Source organism: Pinus tabuliformis, chromosome 6, assembly GCF_031772625.1.
Source record: "Pinus tabuliformis cultivar Carrire ecotype Pingquan chromosome 6, CPIR1, whole genome shotgun sequence".
NCBI lineage: Eukaryota > Viridiplantae > Streptophyta > Pinopsida > Pinales > Pinaceae > Pinus > Pinus tabuliformis.
The window spans coordinates 238,131,597-238,149,492 of NC_142292.1; positions in this window are offsets into that span (position 1 = coordinate 238,131,597).

Consider the following 17,896-nt stretch of genomic DNA (forward strand, 5'->3'; position numbering starts at 1 on the left):
TCAATCATGGTAGATTGATGCTCAACATGACTGTCCTCTAGAGTTGCACTAATTTTGGGAATATTTTTGGCAACATCATTCATAGTTATTTCTTTGTGGACCGCTTGAATATTCTGAATGGATTAGGGATTATGCAGATAGTCCCTTAATAAGTGTAGTTCACCACAACCCGAAAAATTAAGGAGTTATCTTTTGTGGACCCCTATACTACTTTTTTTGTTCAGTTCCATGGGTTTTGACCAAGTGTGAGACTATGCAGGCCAATTTACATTTCCCTTGTTGAATTTCTTCCTTTAATGTTTCTTTCCAAATTCCTTTAGATACGCAGGTTTATGTCTTTTTGTACTTGTTACAGTCTTGCTTTCATCCATACTTTGCCACAATTTTAATCCTTCACTTCTATTCCTGAACTGTTGATAGGACAATTTGGCTTTCCTTACTACCTCATACATTGACTTAGGATTGTTGAACTCAATCCTCTTTTTGTAAGGGGATCGTAAAAATCAAAAAACCATTGCAAATTATCTTTCTCCTCATTAATATAGGGAATATACTGTAATAAGATTGTAATTTTTTTCTAAGAACTTATCCATAGTGAAATGTCCCAACCTTAACTCATGAAACTCCTTGGCATGATTATCATAGTATGAGTCACTCAAGTATCGAGACTTAAAACTATTTCTATAATTCCTCAGAGGAAACAATCTTTTCTTCCAACACATGTACACTTTTGGCCTCTTCCCACGAGAGAGTAGCTTTGCCCTACAACCGCTAAATAACCAATTGGGCCTTCAAGTTACTCTCGTACTCATATACCTGCAAATATTTTATCATTTTAAGAATCCATGCTTCTGGATCGTCTTCCTTTTGCGTAAAGAAAGTAGGGGGTGTCATTTTCCTAAACTCTCCTTGCAATTGCATTTTCTTCTTTTCTTTCTATGATTTCAGATACTTCTTATCCCATTCACCTCCACTTTGAGACTTCTTTGATTCCTCTTCCACCTTTTTCCTCTTCATCCCTTCTAGCTCTATGCTTCTATGGCTATACTTTTTAGTCAATTCTCTTATCATCATCTCGTGTTCCTCACTAGCCTCTAACAAACATTCATTTTTGTTTATGAGATAAGTAAAATCTTGTTGCAAATTCTAGAAGACATCCATTAATTAAGAGGGTTGTGTGGTACTTCCATTACCCAATTCCACATATAATTCTTCTCCAACTGTGATGGGTGGAGGGGAATTTTCATCCATTCTATTGAGGCCAGCCTTACACAAGTACCTTAGTAACCATACACAAACTTGTGAGTATCTCATGCTTCTACTTATTCAATATTTCACTTTAAGATGATGGGTCATTCCAAGCCATCCTTAGTACATTTTTTCTTATACTATTGATTCATATCGGGTGATTTGTAACATTGTATATCCATAATTCTATACATTATGTATATGAGCCTCTAGAAATTTACTAAAACTTTTAAGAATATATGTTTTCCTTTTTATTCCTATAGGAACACTCGATTTTTATTACTTAGTTTAGAATTTGTCCTTTGAACTTAATATTGTGCTATAAAAAATCCGTTTAAGAGGTTAATGAACTACTCTAACTTCTACCTGAGGATGGTTTACGTCCATCTCTATAACCCATTGATTCAGGTTTGGTAGATATTACAAATACATGCTACCCCTAACACCAAGTCATACCATATAACAATAAAGTTCTCCCTTCTATTTAGTGATTATAACTATGTTATTATACTATGGCGAATACAACCCTGCCATGTTACATTAATGGAGTATACATTGGACAATGTTGCGACAAGCTTTCACTTCGATATTATCATCGAGCCATAGTGTCACGCCCCTACACCTGCGTTAGTCTTTCAACCGCTTATAGCGAGGTGCGACACCATCGAACGCTTTTTTTTCACCAATACTCACCTTCGTGGACTACGCCTAATTCACTTGTCCTTACTTAGTTTGTTTTTCGCAACCAAGTAAAATGCAATTATCCTTTATACTTAATGAAGCCCATACTCATTCATTATCATCATGCAATTAACCAAGAACATCAACAATTGCAAACAAGTATAAAGGGGAGGGGCAACTCCCGAACAAGTCTGCCCAACAATATATTATAATCAGTATTTCTTCAATAATACAATCATCAAGTATACTTGGCAAAACTCCAAGTCTATACTTAGAATATTTTACAATCAAGGCATAGAACAGCCTTTACAATACTTGTGCCAACTTCACACGGTAGGAGGGTGCTCACCCGAGACACCTAGAACTCCACCTTAAGTTCTGCACAAAACCGTCCTTCAGGATTCACCCAACACATGGCACTTCTTGCCAACCTTCAACTAAGACAACCTGCGCAACCTCCAAGTCTAATGCGCATGAGATGTGCGCATTACCTTTACCAAACTGCGCACTTCCTCTTCCTTATGCGAAGGCCTTGTGAGCGAATGCTTGTCAAATGAACCTGCGCCTTGGCTAATATATACACATGCCTCCATAGGTGGTGGCCCTCAAGCCGACCCCTAAACATGGTGTAATGCGCCCCCAAGTGTGCGCACATGTAGTCGGCCTTGCCATTGTGCAAGGCTTCTCCAAGCCAAGGTATAAACTCCTTGCCTCCATGCATTTTTCACTAAGTGTCTTGTGCTCCTTGTGTATCATCGCACTTAGCTCTTGCGTTCGTCGCTTTTCCTCTGCACGTTGGTTATGTTGCGCTCGCCCATCGCACTTTTCACGCCCATCGCACATCGCACGCCCGTCGCACATCGCACGCCCGTCGCATATCGCATGCCCAACCGCACCGCGGATACGAAGGCCTTACATCCTCCTCCACCTGAAATCGTTGTCGTCCTCGACAACATACCATCTCGGTAGCCATCCACCAAGATCATCATCATCCATGATGTCGACTCCTCCATATAAGGCAAACATCCCTGCAACATATATAGAACTCCATCTCCATCATGTCTCACCTTAGTGACTAACTGCCACCAAGATACCCATACCAAGGTATGTACCTCTACGGTATGTTTCCCCACCAGATATCATCTCGATCCATGATCATCGACTCCTCTGTCACAATCTCCACTGCAACATCTCGTGTCGACCTCATCATGTGTCATCATGTGAACCTCTGTCATGATACTCCAACAAAATGCCAACGCATCTCTGTACACTTCGCAACCCCATGTCTGAACTAGTTGGGTAGCTAATCCAACCATCACGCTCAATCCATGAGAGTGAACATCCTCATGCCATCATCCGTTGTTCCTCAAACATCTGCCACATCCTCGACTCATCAAGAATCTACCACCATAATCCATGCTCAGGTCCATGGAAACCCCATCCATCTGCAACATGTCATGATGCCTGATGCCAAGCCATCCCTGCACCATCAATCATGCCTGCTCAACATGTTCAAGGACTCACTACCATGAGCAGCTAACAATGAGCGCATATTCTCCATCTGTCTAAGAAGATATAAAGGGAGTAGAGCCTGAAGGCTCTCCCTCACTAATCAACTCAATCCATCTATCAGGATCCTCAATCTCCATCCTTTGTAGATATGCATCCCGGTCTTCCTTCTGGACATCCAGTCTCACATACACCTCATCATCATCATCATCATCTTCCACCAGCTCTAGCCTTCTTGACAAATCCAAGATGCTATATGAAAGTGATCTAATGACCAATGACTGCTCGGTAAGCTTTGCCTCAATAGTAGACAATCGCTTATTCACCTTCTCCTTATCTTCCATTTGCATCACTCCAAATTTACAAGAAGGTCTTGTTACACCAATGATTGGAACACCAATGGGTACATCTTCCCTTCCATCATAAATGTAGAGATTCCTCAAATGTGGAACAACCATAGCCTCAAATTGTTTCATGAATTCCATCCCCAATATAGCCTCATAGTCATCAATCCGCACTATAGTGAAGTCCACCTTCCCGGTCCATTCACCAAGTGTAGTGTCCACCCTCTCAGCTATACCAAGAATCTCAATAGGAGGAGAATTCACTGTCTTCATTTGTGCCTTTGCCGGTACAAACTTTAGTCCAACTCTTCTCGCAGTATCTTCACTCATGAAGTTGTGAGAAGCCCCACTATCCACCATAGTGAGTATATCTGCACCTCCAACCTTCATCTGAACATACTCCAATCTGTTCCTCTCAGGATCCCTCCTAGAGACCACCTCCGTAGTAGTAGAAGCACCAAGTATCTGCATCATCCCCACAGAAGCACCTTCATTCTTCGCATCAGATTGTGCAATAGCAGCCACCTTTGGTTTAGAAGGAAAATTCTTCACCGTATGTGGTCCAGCACATATCCAACACTTCAAGGGTTTCTTCGTCTTCGAACTATCATCCGATTTCGAAGCATCTTCCTTCTTCTTATCTTTCAGTTTATCGGACTTCTTCTTCCTATCATCAGAAGTCTCATCATAATGCTCCACCAACCTGTCAACAGCAGCAAAAGCTTCTTCAAGTGTCCTAATCTTCTGCCTCTTCACCTCATTGCATGCCCAAGGCTTCAACCCAATAATGAAATTGAACACCTTGTCCCTCTCCGCCATGTCAGGAAGTTCCAGAGTTGCACTTGCAAACTCCCGCTGATATGCTTGTAGGCTTCCGGTCTGCTTTATGTACTTAATCTTCGTCCTTGCTTCCCATGTTTCATCCTGAGGACTGAAATGAGTCTGCAAAGCCTTCTTCATGTCATCCCACGAAGTAATATCATCAGCACTACCATTGGCAATCTGATCCAACCTCCTTCGCCACCACATCTTAGCATCCTTTGTTAAGAACTGAGCAGCTATCTTGACCTTTGTCTCATCATCAGATAGACCTAATCATTCCAAGTATTGCTCCATGTCCCATAGAAAGTTGCCAAGAGTCTTCGCATTCCTTGTACCATCATAAGATTCCGGTTCCTTGACCTTCACATGAGGTACTCCTCCACCTGAGTTATGCCTCACTGTCTTCTTCAACACCGCTATCTCATCCTTCGCTTCGTCAAAAGTTTTCTTCAAGTTCACGATCTCTGCAAGACCTTGATCCCTTGCTTCTTCAAACTCTTTGACCCTTACTTCAAGTTGTGTACACATAAGATCAGTGTACTCATACTGTGTTCGGAGTTCATCATGTTGTGTTCGGAGTTCATCGAGCTCTTCCCTTGTCTTCAAGTTGGCCTCTTGTTCTTTAGCAAACAAGTCCATCTTCTTATCCCAAGAAGTCTCCATACTCTCCATCTTTTCCAACACCTTTTCAATGAACCCAATAGTAGTATCCTTCATAACGTGACTAGACCCAGCCTGAGATTCGACTGCCATCTCTAACAGCTTCTTTCTCCTTTGCAATCTAGTTTCGACCATCCAACAGCTTCACCAAGTCACCTGCAATTAGAACCAACCCTTGTTCCACTTCGTGTGAAACAGTTTCCTTCACCTGCAGTACCTGTCACGAGCAACCCTACTCAAACCGAGTCTTGAAACTACCTTCAAATGCTTCAACACCAGAACCTTGTTCAAGTCTCAATATCACCTGTCATCAACTTCCATGAGCAAACCTTGCTCACTAGCTGTAGACCGAGCTCTGATACCAACTGTCACGCCCCTACACCTGCGGTAGTTTTTCAACCGCTTATAGCGAGGTGCGACACCACCGAACACTTTCTTTTCACCAATACTCACCTTCTTGGACTACGCCTAATTCACTTGTCCTTACTTAGTTTGTTTTTTGCAACCAAGTAAAATGCAATTATCCTTTATACTTAATGAAGCCCATACTCATTCATTATCATCACGCAATTAACCAAGAACATCAACAATTGCAAACAAGTATAAAGGGGAGGGGCAACTCCCGAACAAGTCTGCCCAACAATATATTATAATCAGTATTTCTTCAATAATACAATCATCAAGTATACTTGGAAAAACTCCAAGTCTATACTTAGAATAATTTTACAATCAAGGAATAGAACAGCCTTTACAATACTTGTGCCAACTTCACACGGTAGGAGGGTGCTCACCCGAGACACCTAGAACTCCACCTTAAGTTCTGCACAAAACCATCCTTCAGGATTCACCCAACACATGGTACTTCTTGCCGGACTTCAACTAAGACAACCTGTGCAACCTCCAAGTCTAATGCGCATGAGATGTGCGCATTAACTTTACCAAACAATGCACTTACTCTTCCTTGTGCGAAGGCCTTGTGAGCGAATGCTTGTCAAATGAACCTGCGCCTTGGCTAATATATACACATGCCTCCATAGGTGGTGGCCCTCAAGCCGACCCCTAAACATGGTGTAATACGCCCCCAAGTGTGCGCACATGTAGTCGGCCTTGCCATCGTGCAAGGCTTCTCCAAGCCAAGGTATAAACTCCTTGCCTCCACGCATTTTTCACTAAGTGTCGTGCGCTCCTTGTGTATCGTCGCACTTAGCTCTTGCGTTCGTCGGTTTTCCTCCGCACGTTGGTTATGTCACGCCCGCTCGTCGCACTTTGCACGCCCGTCGCACATCACACACCCATCGCACATCGCACGCCCATCGCATATCGCACGCCCAATCGCACCGCGGATACGAAGGCCTTACACATAGGGCTCCACATTCACCACGTATCCCTCTGCCCATGATCATCCCGTGATGGTCACATGGTATCTTGTACTAGTGGCTTCATGGACGGTGAGGATTCAATGCAACGGTCCAAGGGTCAAGAGCCTTACTCGATTCACTAACCATAATTTTTCTAGGTATTCTTTCTTGAGGGTTTTTCAGTTTCTATTTTATGGTTTTCTATATGTTCCTTTGGTGGAAGAATTCCTCTTCTTTCCCATACTCTGCAAGGAGGTTCTGCACGTCATGACATCTATAAAACATTTCCACGATAGGTGTTTGGGTTCCTTATCTACCAGTTACTAGGCTGGAAATTCGGGATATTGGGAACTGGACTCTTTTTATTTTTTTGTTCCTTTCTCAGATTCCACATGCATGCTACAATAATCATTTTACTTCATCCAAGTAATGGTGAGGGATATTATTTAACAATTTCCCTTCTCTCTGTTTTATTTACATCATTATTTGGTTTTGTCAGCTCTTTTTTTTCTTGCATTGAGGCTTAAAATGGTATTTCTAATGTTTTATTTTTCCTTGTTTTGGTTTCTCTCAAATCTGTGTATATATTTACCGATATGAATGGTGGCCGCATTCCTTTAATACATACTTTCATCCCACATTCGAGACCTCCCAGCTCTGTCAGGTTCACATTCCACCAATCAACTCTCGGGGGTGCAGAGTTCGCTCCATACTAGGCTTACTTCTAGCTCCCAGTACAAACCCGCGCCCCTTCAATTGTTTATTTCTCAGAGAAAAATAATACACTATAAATGTAGTTGGAGGTTGTTCCTTAATTATCTCAGTTGGGTATTCAATTTTTTTTTCTTGCACTGAGTTTGTCATAGGGTTGCGTCTCGACATGGAGTTGGCATGACAGGCTTCAACAAAGGCATGGTAATTTTTTGGATGCACAATTTATGGATTCTCAGTGTTCAATTCACAAATTCTCGAATCATTGTTCTCTACTCCTTCTTTTTTAGGTGTTAACCCCTATACCATCTCATACCAACTGTTTTATTGTTTTGGTACAGGAGGAGAAGTAGTGAAATATTTGAACATGTATACACTTTTCCATATCCTCTATTTAGTTATGATTATACCCATTTGTCTTCCCATTTTTTCTTTCACTCATCTACTCCCAAAATTTGGTTGTAGCTATGTGGAACCTCAATTGTTTTCTGGTCCCATTGTCTATAGACTTCCATGCTTTCTAACTCGGTCACTCAACTTGACAGGTTGGCCTGTATGGTGTTCCTTTTACGCTGGTTTTACCTCCAATCCATATCAATTCTGAGTTTCACTTTTAAATTTTGTTTTACTCTTCGTACCTATCCCTAAGCGAGCATGTTTTTCCTCTGGATCCTCCGAGTAGGGAAATTGAAATTTCATATCTAATTTTATATTGACAATTTTTTTATTCTTTTAAAAAGAACACATGCCTCACTAGGAACTCTGATATGTAGTTATATTATTGTATATTGGTGAATTCTCTTGAAAAGTGGTCGAATCATTTTTTTTTATAAAACATCTTGTCTTTTATTTTATTTGATGGAATACGCTTAAAGATATACAAATATCTTAAATATGTCTGATGGTTTCTCTTTGAGATGCATTTTATATAGGATTTGAGTTTATAATTATATACATAAGAAAAAAATACTAGATTTGTCATGAAATATTTATGATCATTGTATGTCTATTCGGTACTAGGTCCTCTAGAACTATTTGTGTTATCAAAAACTCATTAAGCATGGTTAAAGTTTGTTTCTATCACTAATTGAGTTCCAACATATAGTAGAGACTATCCGATTTCCTCGTTCTAATTGTATGATATTTATTTTTTTCCTCCTATAGGATAGACATCCCTTAAAGTGTTACTATACAATAGGGGAGAGATGAGACCCTTTGCACAACCGTGCAAATTCTGGAAATTCTAATACTTACCTTCTAAACAGTTTCCAGATCTCGTCTTGATTTAAACCTCATTTGTTTGCTTCCTAAACAAATATGTTTCAACCCAGGTAAAAAAGCATGATTCAGGTTATCTCATTTAAGGGCTTTATTAATAAAAAACCCTCACCCCTTTACTTGTTTATTTCTCAAAGAAAAATAATACACTAAAAATGTAGTTGGAGGTTGTTCCTTATGAAAATTATCTCAGTAGGGTATTCTAATTTTTTTATTGCACTAAATTTGTCACAGGGTTGCGTCTCAACTTGGAGTTGGCATGACAAGCTTCACTAGAACCCTGGTAATTTTCTGGATGCACAATTTATGGATTCTCAACGTTCATTTCAGAATTTTTCAAATCCATGTTCTCAGCTCCTCTTTTTTTAGGTATTAACCCCTATACCATCTCATACCAAATGTTTTATTGTTTTGGAAAACAAGGAGAAGCAGCGAAATCTTTGAACATGTATACACTTGTCCATATCCTCCATCCAATTCCGATTATACCCATGTCTCTTCCGACCTTTCATTTTACTCGTCTACTTCCATAATTTGGTTGCAGGTATGGGGAAGCTCAATTGTTTTATGTTCCTACTGTCTATAGACTTCGATGCTTTCTAACTCAGTAACTCAACTTGAGAGGTTGGTCTCTATGGTGTTCCTTCTACATTGGTTGCTACCTCCAATGCATATCAATATTGAGTTTCACTTTTAAAGGTTTTTTTACTCCCTGTACCTATCCGTGAACGAGAATATTTTTCCCCTCGATCCTTGCAGTAGGGAAATTGAAATTTCCATGTAATTTTGTATTGACAATTTTTTTCTTTCTTTTAAAAAGAGCAGCACATGTCTCACTAAAAGGGGTTGAACCGTTTGTTTTTATAATACATATTGTCTTTTATTTTATTTGATGGAATAATATTAAAGATAGACCTGTTGGGAATTTCTGATAATTCGAGAACAAAAATGAATAGAGAATAATGCTCTATTTCTTGTATTCATTAACAAAACTAACTGTTACAAAAATCTTCCTGCAAGACTGCTTCATAGGCAGTTCAAAAAACTTCACTTTGTTTCTCGCCAAAAAAATTAACGCTGCTTTGCATTACATTCCATCACACTAAAAAAAACATAACATTACATTTTACTTGTATTGTAAAAAAAACTGACTCCCGTGAATTAAAAACAAAAAAAATAAAAATCTTCATCTACATTCAACAACCATAGTAAATTTATATTAATTACATTCAACAATCGTAATAAATGTAATAAATTTACATTAATTCTGTCAGAAAACTCATCTGCGCACTTGATACGGCTTTTCCTTTTAACTCATTTCTAGAGCAGGAATCTTCAGATACGTTTCATTGGTTGTTGTATCTCACATTTTCCTCAAGACTTATCACTTGTCTAATGTTTAATTCCGTCGATCTAGCCCACATTAATCGGACGGTTGTTGGCAATATCGCACAGCCTTTTTTAACTGAACTTTACCCACCGGGGAAAGGTTGTATTGACAAATCGCTCACGGTACGTGTCAGCCTATGTGTGTGATCGCTGCCCCCCCAAGAATTACCACCATTTCGTAAAAGTGGTGCGAGGAATCCCATGACAGTTTTCCAAAAAAAACGCTGCAGTTGAAAGTAATATTTCAACACTCCCATTTAATTTCAACTGCTGGGTTATGAGTCATACCCAAACATTTCCTCAAAAACTCAAATCTTTTCTACACCAATGGTTTGGTCAGAATAGCTCCAACCTGCTCATGAGTTCGGCAGTGTTCTAAAACAATTTTTTCATTGTTTACCAATTCCCTGATGTAATGAAACTTTGTGTCAATGTGTTTCGTTCTCTTATGAAACAAAGAATTCTTGGATAATACAATCGCTGAGCCATTGTCACAAAAAATCATAGTTCCTTTTGCCTACTCTTGGCATAAACTCCTTAACATACTTCTCATCCAAATTGCTTGACACGCTGCTGGTGTAGGTGCCACATATTCTGCTTCTGCTCTAGAGAGCGCTACAATAGATTGTTTTTTAGAAGCCCATGAAATGGTTCCTGAACCCATGTGAAAAACATAACCCGATGTGCTTTTCCGATCATCTACACTTCCATCCCAATCACTATCATTTTATCCAATTAAATCTGAACATTCTAAAGCAATATATAAAATGCCAAACCTTTTAGTACCTTTAACATACCTCAGAATCCTTTTTGCTGCGTGCCAATGTATTTCTTTTGGCCTCTCCATGAATCTTGAAATCAAACTAATAACATGCATTATATCCACCCTAGTTGCAGTCAAATACATGAGGCTGCCAACTATGCTCTTGTACAAACTAAGATCAAATTCCTTGATGTTGTCCTCTTTGCTGAGTTTTAATCCCATCACTGTGAGAGTGATTGTTGCTTTGCTCTCGTGCATATTAAATCTTTCCAACACTTCATTAACATATTTCACTTGTGAGATAAAAATCCCATTTCCATTTTGTTCTACTTCTATTCCTAAGAAGTATCTCAGCAAACCCATGTGAGTGATTTCAATTTCTTCTTTCATAACTGTTTTTAAATTTTCAATAAGGTAATCATCATTACCTATGAAAATAACATCATCAACATATAACACAACAATTAGTATTTTACCATCCTTTTCTTTGATGTAGAGGGTGGGTTCTCCCTCACACTTTTCAAATCCATTTTCTAGTAGCTAGGAATCTATCCTACTGTACCACGCTCTTGGTTCTTCCTTCATACCATAAAGAGCTTTCTTCAATCTGCACACTTTGTGCTCTTGACCTTTCTTTTCATAGCCTAGAGGTTGTTCAATGTAAACCTCTTCCACTAACACTCCATTTAGGAATGATGACTTCACGTCCATTTGGTAAAATTTCCACTTGTTTTGTGCTGCTATGGATAGCACTTCTCTCACAGTTTCCATCCTAGCAACCGATGTGAAAGTTTCCTCATAGTCTCTCCCATGCCGCTGCTTATATCCTTTGACAACAAGTCTTGCCTTGTGTCTTTCTATTTTGCCTTTAGCATTACTCTAGGTCTTGTAGGCCCATTTAACTCTAATGACTTCTTTTCCTTTTGGCAGTTCAACTAAATCCCATATCTTGTCTTTTTCTATGGCATTGATTTCCTCATCCATATCTTTTATTCATTTCTTATCCTTAATTGCCTCTTCAAAATGAACAAGTTCATCAACATGACAATATAAAGAAAACAAAGAGTTCATATCTTCATTTGTTGCTTCTTGTTCATAAATGTCACTTAAATTTTTGAACTTCTTAGCTCTTTCATTTGGTGTACAAGTGCTTGAAGAAGCACTTGAATTTCCTCCTTGTGGTGTGCTTGGAGAAGCAATTTCGTTTCTCCTTAAGGGTGTCTCTTGCTACCCTTGTGTTGGTGCTGCTATTTGGGGATGTATTTCATCCATCTCCTCATCATCTTCATCATGAAACAGAGTTTTTAACAGTCACTGTTTTCTCTATGCTTCCATCCCAAGCTTCCTCATCAATGAACTGAACATCTCTACTCACAATAAGCTTCTTGGTAGATGGGTTATACAACATATAAGATTTGGATTCCTCACTGTATCCAATGAAAATACATTTCTCCCCTTTGCTGTCCAACTTCTTCTTTAGTTTATCTGGAATGTGTACATAAGCCACACATCCAAAAACTTTCATGTGGGTGACTCCTCACTTTGTCCCACTCCATGCTTCTTCCGGCACTCTCTTCATGACTACTTTTGTAGGGAATCTATTCGAAATGTATGCTGCACAGTGTACAGTTTCAGCTCAATAATCATTTGGCAAGTACTTTGCCTTTAACATACTCCTCGCCATATCCATGATTGTCCTATTCTTCCTTTCGGCAACTCCATTTTGTTGCGGAGTGTACTTAGTGATAAACTGCTTATGAATTTCATTTTCTCTACAAAAACGTAGAAATTCTTTGGAGATATACTCACCTCCTCTATAAGTTCTTAGAATTTTGATATGTATTCCACTTTGGTTTTCTACAAGTGCTTTGAAATTGCAAAATCTTTCAAACATTTCACTTTTGTTCTTCAGGAAATAAACCAAAATTTTTCTAGTAAAATCATCAATAAATGTTAGCATATAGTGGCTGCATGCAAGTGATGGAGTTTGCATCGGTCCACATAAATCTGAGTGGACAATCTCTAAGGGTGCTTTTGCCCTTATGCTTTTCCCAGATGGAAAGCTTTCTCTGTGTTGTTTCCCCAAAATACAACCTTCACAAAGGTTGTCTCGTTTCTCTATCAATGGTAATCCTCTTACCATTCCTTTTCTATTCAACAAGTTAAGACCTCTAAAGTTGAGATGTCCAAATCTCAAGTGCCACAACCAATTTTCATCTTTTGGTTCGCTTTGGAAAGCCTCTTATGTCACTGCTGCTATTTCTTCTCCATTTTTTAAATTTGCCTTCATTCTAAGAGGGAACATCCTGTTCTTTGTCATCTTCACTTCAGCAATCATTTTTTGCTGAGTGTTTTATCCATGACGGTGCATACATCATCCACAAAGAAAACATTGTACCCCTTTTGGATAAGATCTCCAATACTTATGAGGTTACATTTCATTCCAGGAAAATAATAAACATCTGCTATGGTTTTCTTTTCCCCTTTCCTTGTTAAGACATTTACTTCTCCTTTTCCCATAACAAAAACTTTCCTATGAGGCCCTAGTGTGACTTGTGACTTCACACTCTGACCTAACATCGAAAATAGGGCTATGTTTCCTGTCATATGGTTAGTACAACTGGAGTCTAGGAACAATATATCTTCACTCTTTTCTTCAGTCATATTATAAGCTAAAAACAAATTATCTTGGCCGATATTTTCTCTAGTGAAATTTGCACTAGTTCTATTACTCATATCATGTTGCTTCTTTCTACATTCATATGCATAATGCCCATATTTTTTACAATAGTGACATTCGACATCGGATTTATCATACCTTTGTCCTTGAGCATGATGTTGTCCACTTTCTTGGTTGCTACCTTGGCCTCGGTTCTGATTTGGATTGCTGCCTCTTCTTTGAGCATTTACTAGACTGTTTCTTCCACCTCTGTTTTGGCTTCTGCCTCTTCCTCTCTTGTTTCCTCTGCCTTGACCTCTTCCTCTTCCAAAGAACATTTGGATCTTAATAGCATGTCCTAGAGATGATTTTTCATTTGTACTCAATCTCTGCTCATGTGTTATCAGTGATGCATGTAGTTCATCAACTGAGAAGTTTGTGAGATCCTTTGTCTCTTCTATGGTGGTGACAATCACATTGAACCTTGAGGGTAGGATCCTCAATAGTTTCTCCACAATCGTCCTTTCTTCAAGAATCTCTCCATGAGACCTTATCTGTGTGACCAGACCAATCACATGTGTGAAGAATGAGTCAATATTATCTGACTCCTTCATGCAGAGAGTCTCAAAATCTCTCATCAACAACTGTAGTTTTGTTGTCTTCACTTTCTCCATGTCTTGATAGGTTATCTTGAGAGTTTGCCATGCTTCTTTGAATCTCTTGGTTGCTGCTATCCTTAGAAACACACTCTCATGCACTGCTTGATACAAAAATTAGAGGGCTTTAGAATCCCTCTTCTTATTGCTCTTCAACAAATCTTTCTTTGCCTGAGTTAAATTATTAAACTCATTTTCATGTGCTCGTTCTCCAAAACCATCCTCAACAAATTCCCATAACACTTGGGAAGCAAATAAAGCTCTCATAGTTATTGCCCAATAGTCATAGTTTTCACTATTAAATTATGGGAGCTGAATATTACAGATACCTATGCTAGTGCTAGCTCAAGTCATTCTTGCATTCTCAATTATGCTTCAAAATACTTGTCTATGTACTCAACAGTAACACAAAAACTAACTTGAGAAATACGTTGAATTCTTTCTTCACTGATTCTTCACTCTACTGGAGAAGCTGTTGCAACAAGAAATCCTTCTTTCAGCTTCTTTGACAACTTCAAAGAGCCTGGACAAGCTCTCATACCATGTTGGGAATTTCTTAGAACAAAAACGAACAAAAACGAAGACGAACAAAGACGTTTCTTAACACAGAAGAAACTAAAAGTTGTTTTTGGGATGACAGAGTTTCACACACAAAAAAAACTTGTATTCATTAACAAAACTAACTATTACAAAATCTTCCTCTAATAGAGAAAACTTCACTCTCTCTCAGTGCTGTGCATTACATCCCATCACACTAAAAATAAAAATAATAAAAATAAAAATTTTCACCTACATTCAACAATCTTAGTAAATTTATATTAATTACATTCAACAGCTGTAATAAATATAATAAATTTACATTAATTTCCTCAAAAAAAACTCATCTCTCAACTAGATACGGCTTTTCCTTTTAACTCTTTTCTGGAGTAATAATCTTCAAATAAGTTTGATTGGTCGTTATATCACATTGTAGTCAAGCCTTATCACTTGTGTGATGTTCAGGTTTTCCGCCGCATTAATTCCGTGGATGTGGCCCACATTAATGGGATGGTTGTTCCCAATATCACACAACGTTTTTTACCGAATTTTACGTCCCTCCGAAAGGTTGTATTTACAAATCGCTCAGAGTACATGTCAGCTAATCGAGGCTCCTCCCTAGAATTACCACCATTCCGTAAAAGTGGTGCGGGGAATCCCATGACGGTTTGCTGTTGAAAGTAATATTTCAACAATACCAATATCTTATATATGTTTGATGGTTTCTCCCTGAGATGCATTTTATATAGGACTTCTGTTGATAATTCTATACATGGGAAAAAAATATTAGATTTGTGGTGAAATATTTATGATCGAGAACTTCACTAAGGAATTATTGTAGGTCTATTCGACACTGGGTTCTCTAGAATTATTTGTCTTATCAAGAATTCATTAAGAACAATTAAAGTTTGTTTCTATCAATAATTGTGTTTCAACGTATAATAGAGCCTATCTGATTTCCTCGTTTTAATTGCATGATGTTTCTTTTTTTCCTCCTCTAGGATAGACACCCCTTACAGTGTTATTATACAGTAGGGGAGAGACGAGACCCTTTACACGACCGTCCAAGTTATGGAAAGTATAAGACCTACCTTCTAAACAGTTTCCATATCTCATCATTGTTTAAACCCATTTGTTTGCTTCCGCGGCAAATATGTTCCAACACTGGTAAAAAATGCCTGATTAAGGTTATCTTATTTAAGGGCTATATTAATAAAAAACTAATTATTTTCTCACACACTTGAGCATACAGAAAAACATGGCCATATTTTAGTCTCCTTAATTTCTTGAACTAGTTCTAGCTTTCAACCTTAACTCACCTTCAACCCTATAGTCAAGGATTCTAGTATATATATATATATATATATATATATATATTCTGATGAATTGATGTGTAGTTAGGACGAATCGTTTCTAGTAATCTCTACTTGTAGTAACAGTCTCGCCTCTGGAGGAAACGAATTGGTTTATACTTATACCTAATTCCCCGTTGCTCTCCTCTTGGTTATACACAGGTTTCTCTGAGCGAGATAAGTCAACCTCAACATTCTTGAACCCAGCTCGCAGCGCTCTTCTTCTGGAGTAAATTTGTTCCAAGCGTCCCTGTCTTACAAGTAGACAAGAGACTAGAAGATTTTCATAGAGGTATACTATTATGTTCTCACCCGAGAGCTACACGCCACAAGTTTCTACTAATCACGATCGTACCTAAAGAAATTTGCCAGCAAAGAATTATAATGTCATACATATGGACTGAGATTGGTCATCGGTATCTGAATGGTTGTGGTTATAAATATCCTTTAACCAGAATAATTTTTCATGGCAATATAATCTATTGCATGTACCTATAATTTCTAACATCTATAAATAAGTCGAAAGAAATAATGTTTAGTGCCATGCCTTAACATTATAATATATGGAATTTAGCACACAATATTTCCCTTTTTGCAACCAATAATTGTCACCCTCAATTGATTTATCCGATCCATATGCATAATATTAATTCCATCAATATACGTGCATCGAATCGATTTCATCCAATTTACATACACATAATCGTAAATATCAATAATCCAATCCAACAAAAGATTATGACTCGTGCTTAGTTATTTTGCAACTAGTACTTCACACATCAAATTAATTTTTTAGGCTATTCATGCAGAGAATATGCAATTAATAAAAGGATTTAGAATTTCTAACCGCGGATGAGAAAACACGTGGGAGAATAACGTGGGACAACCACCTGCCACCCAACCAACTGTCCTAGAGTTCGCCCTGAGCTGTCCTCGAGTTCGCCCAGAGCTGAGATGGGATTGCAAAGAATGAACAACCTCTTGTGATTCTAGGTAATGCATTTTATACATGATTTCTGTAGGGTATTTTTCCTTATTGATTTTGACCTTTTCATGTATCTGCCAACTTACTAACTCAGTCTCTTTTCTTTTTCTTTTTTAATTTGTTTTTTTTTTCATAATTCTTTATTCATTTTTACTCACTGTTTTTCTACAACTGAGTGATTTAATATATTTTCTCTTTTGTCATATTAAATCTTATTAATCATCCCATAGGGTTTTTTAGGAGGAATTTAAAACAAAATTGTCTAAAAATTATTCACTAATATTAGTTTCTAGAACTTAAAATGAATCTTTTAATCAAATGTTTCTTTCCCATGTAATTTCAAAATTTTTCCCTTTTCATTTCATTAATAAAATTCAATTGTTACATCATCCTACTTTATTGTTAACTTATGTCAAGCCCACCATGGCTTTCTAGCTGTGGAAACTGCAAATATTTCCATATAAAAACATAATGATATTTACAAAGAAATAGAGTGCTATTACAATAATCAAGTAGGAAAATGTTGTACTAATGTAGTTTATAACAAATATTGATACTGTGCCATTATATATATATATATATATATATATAGATATAGATATATAGATATATATATAGAGCTCAATAATTATTATTTCACTACAGCATATTATTTTAGTTTGCAATAACATTTAATTGTTTATAAAATTGTAAAAATTTCAAGCCTTAGAAAAAGTCTTAGCTTCCACCCATTCCCGGTTTTTGTTTTGGAAATTCAAAATCATTTCACAGTCCTAATTTACGAAGGGATAAAATACAATTTTAATCAACTAATTTGTAAATAATCAAAACTCGTGAGATAAGTTATAGTTTATAATCAAAATAAATATTATTACTATTTATAATAAATATTGATACTGTGCGATTATATATAGCTCAATAATTATTATTTCACTCCACCATAT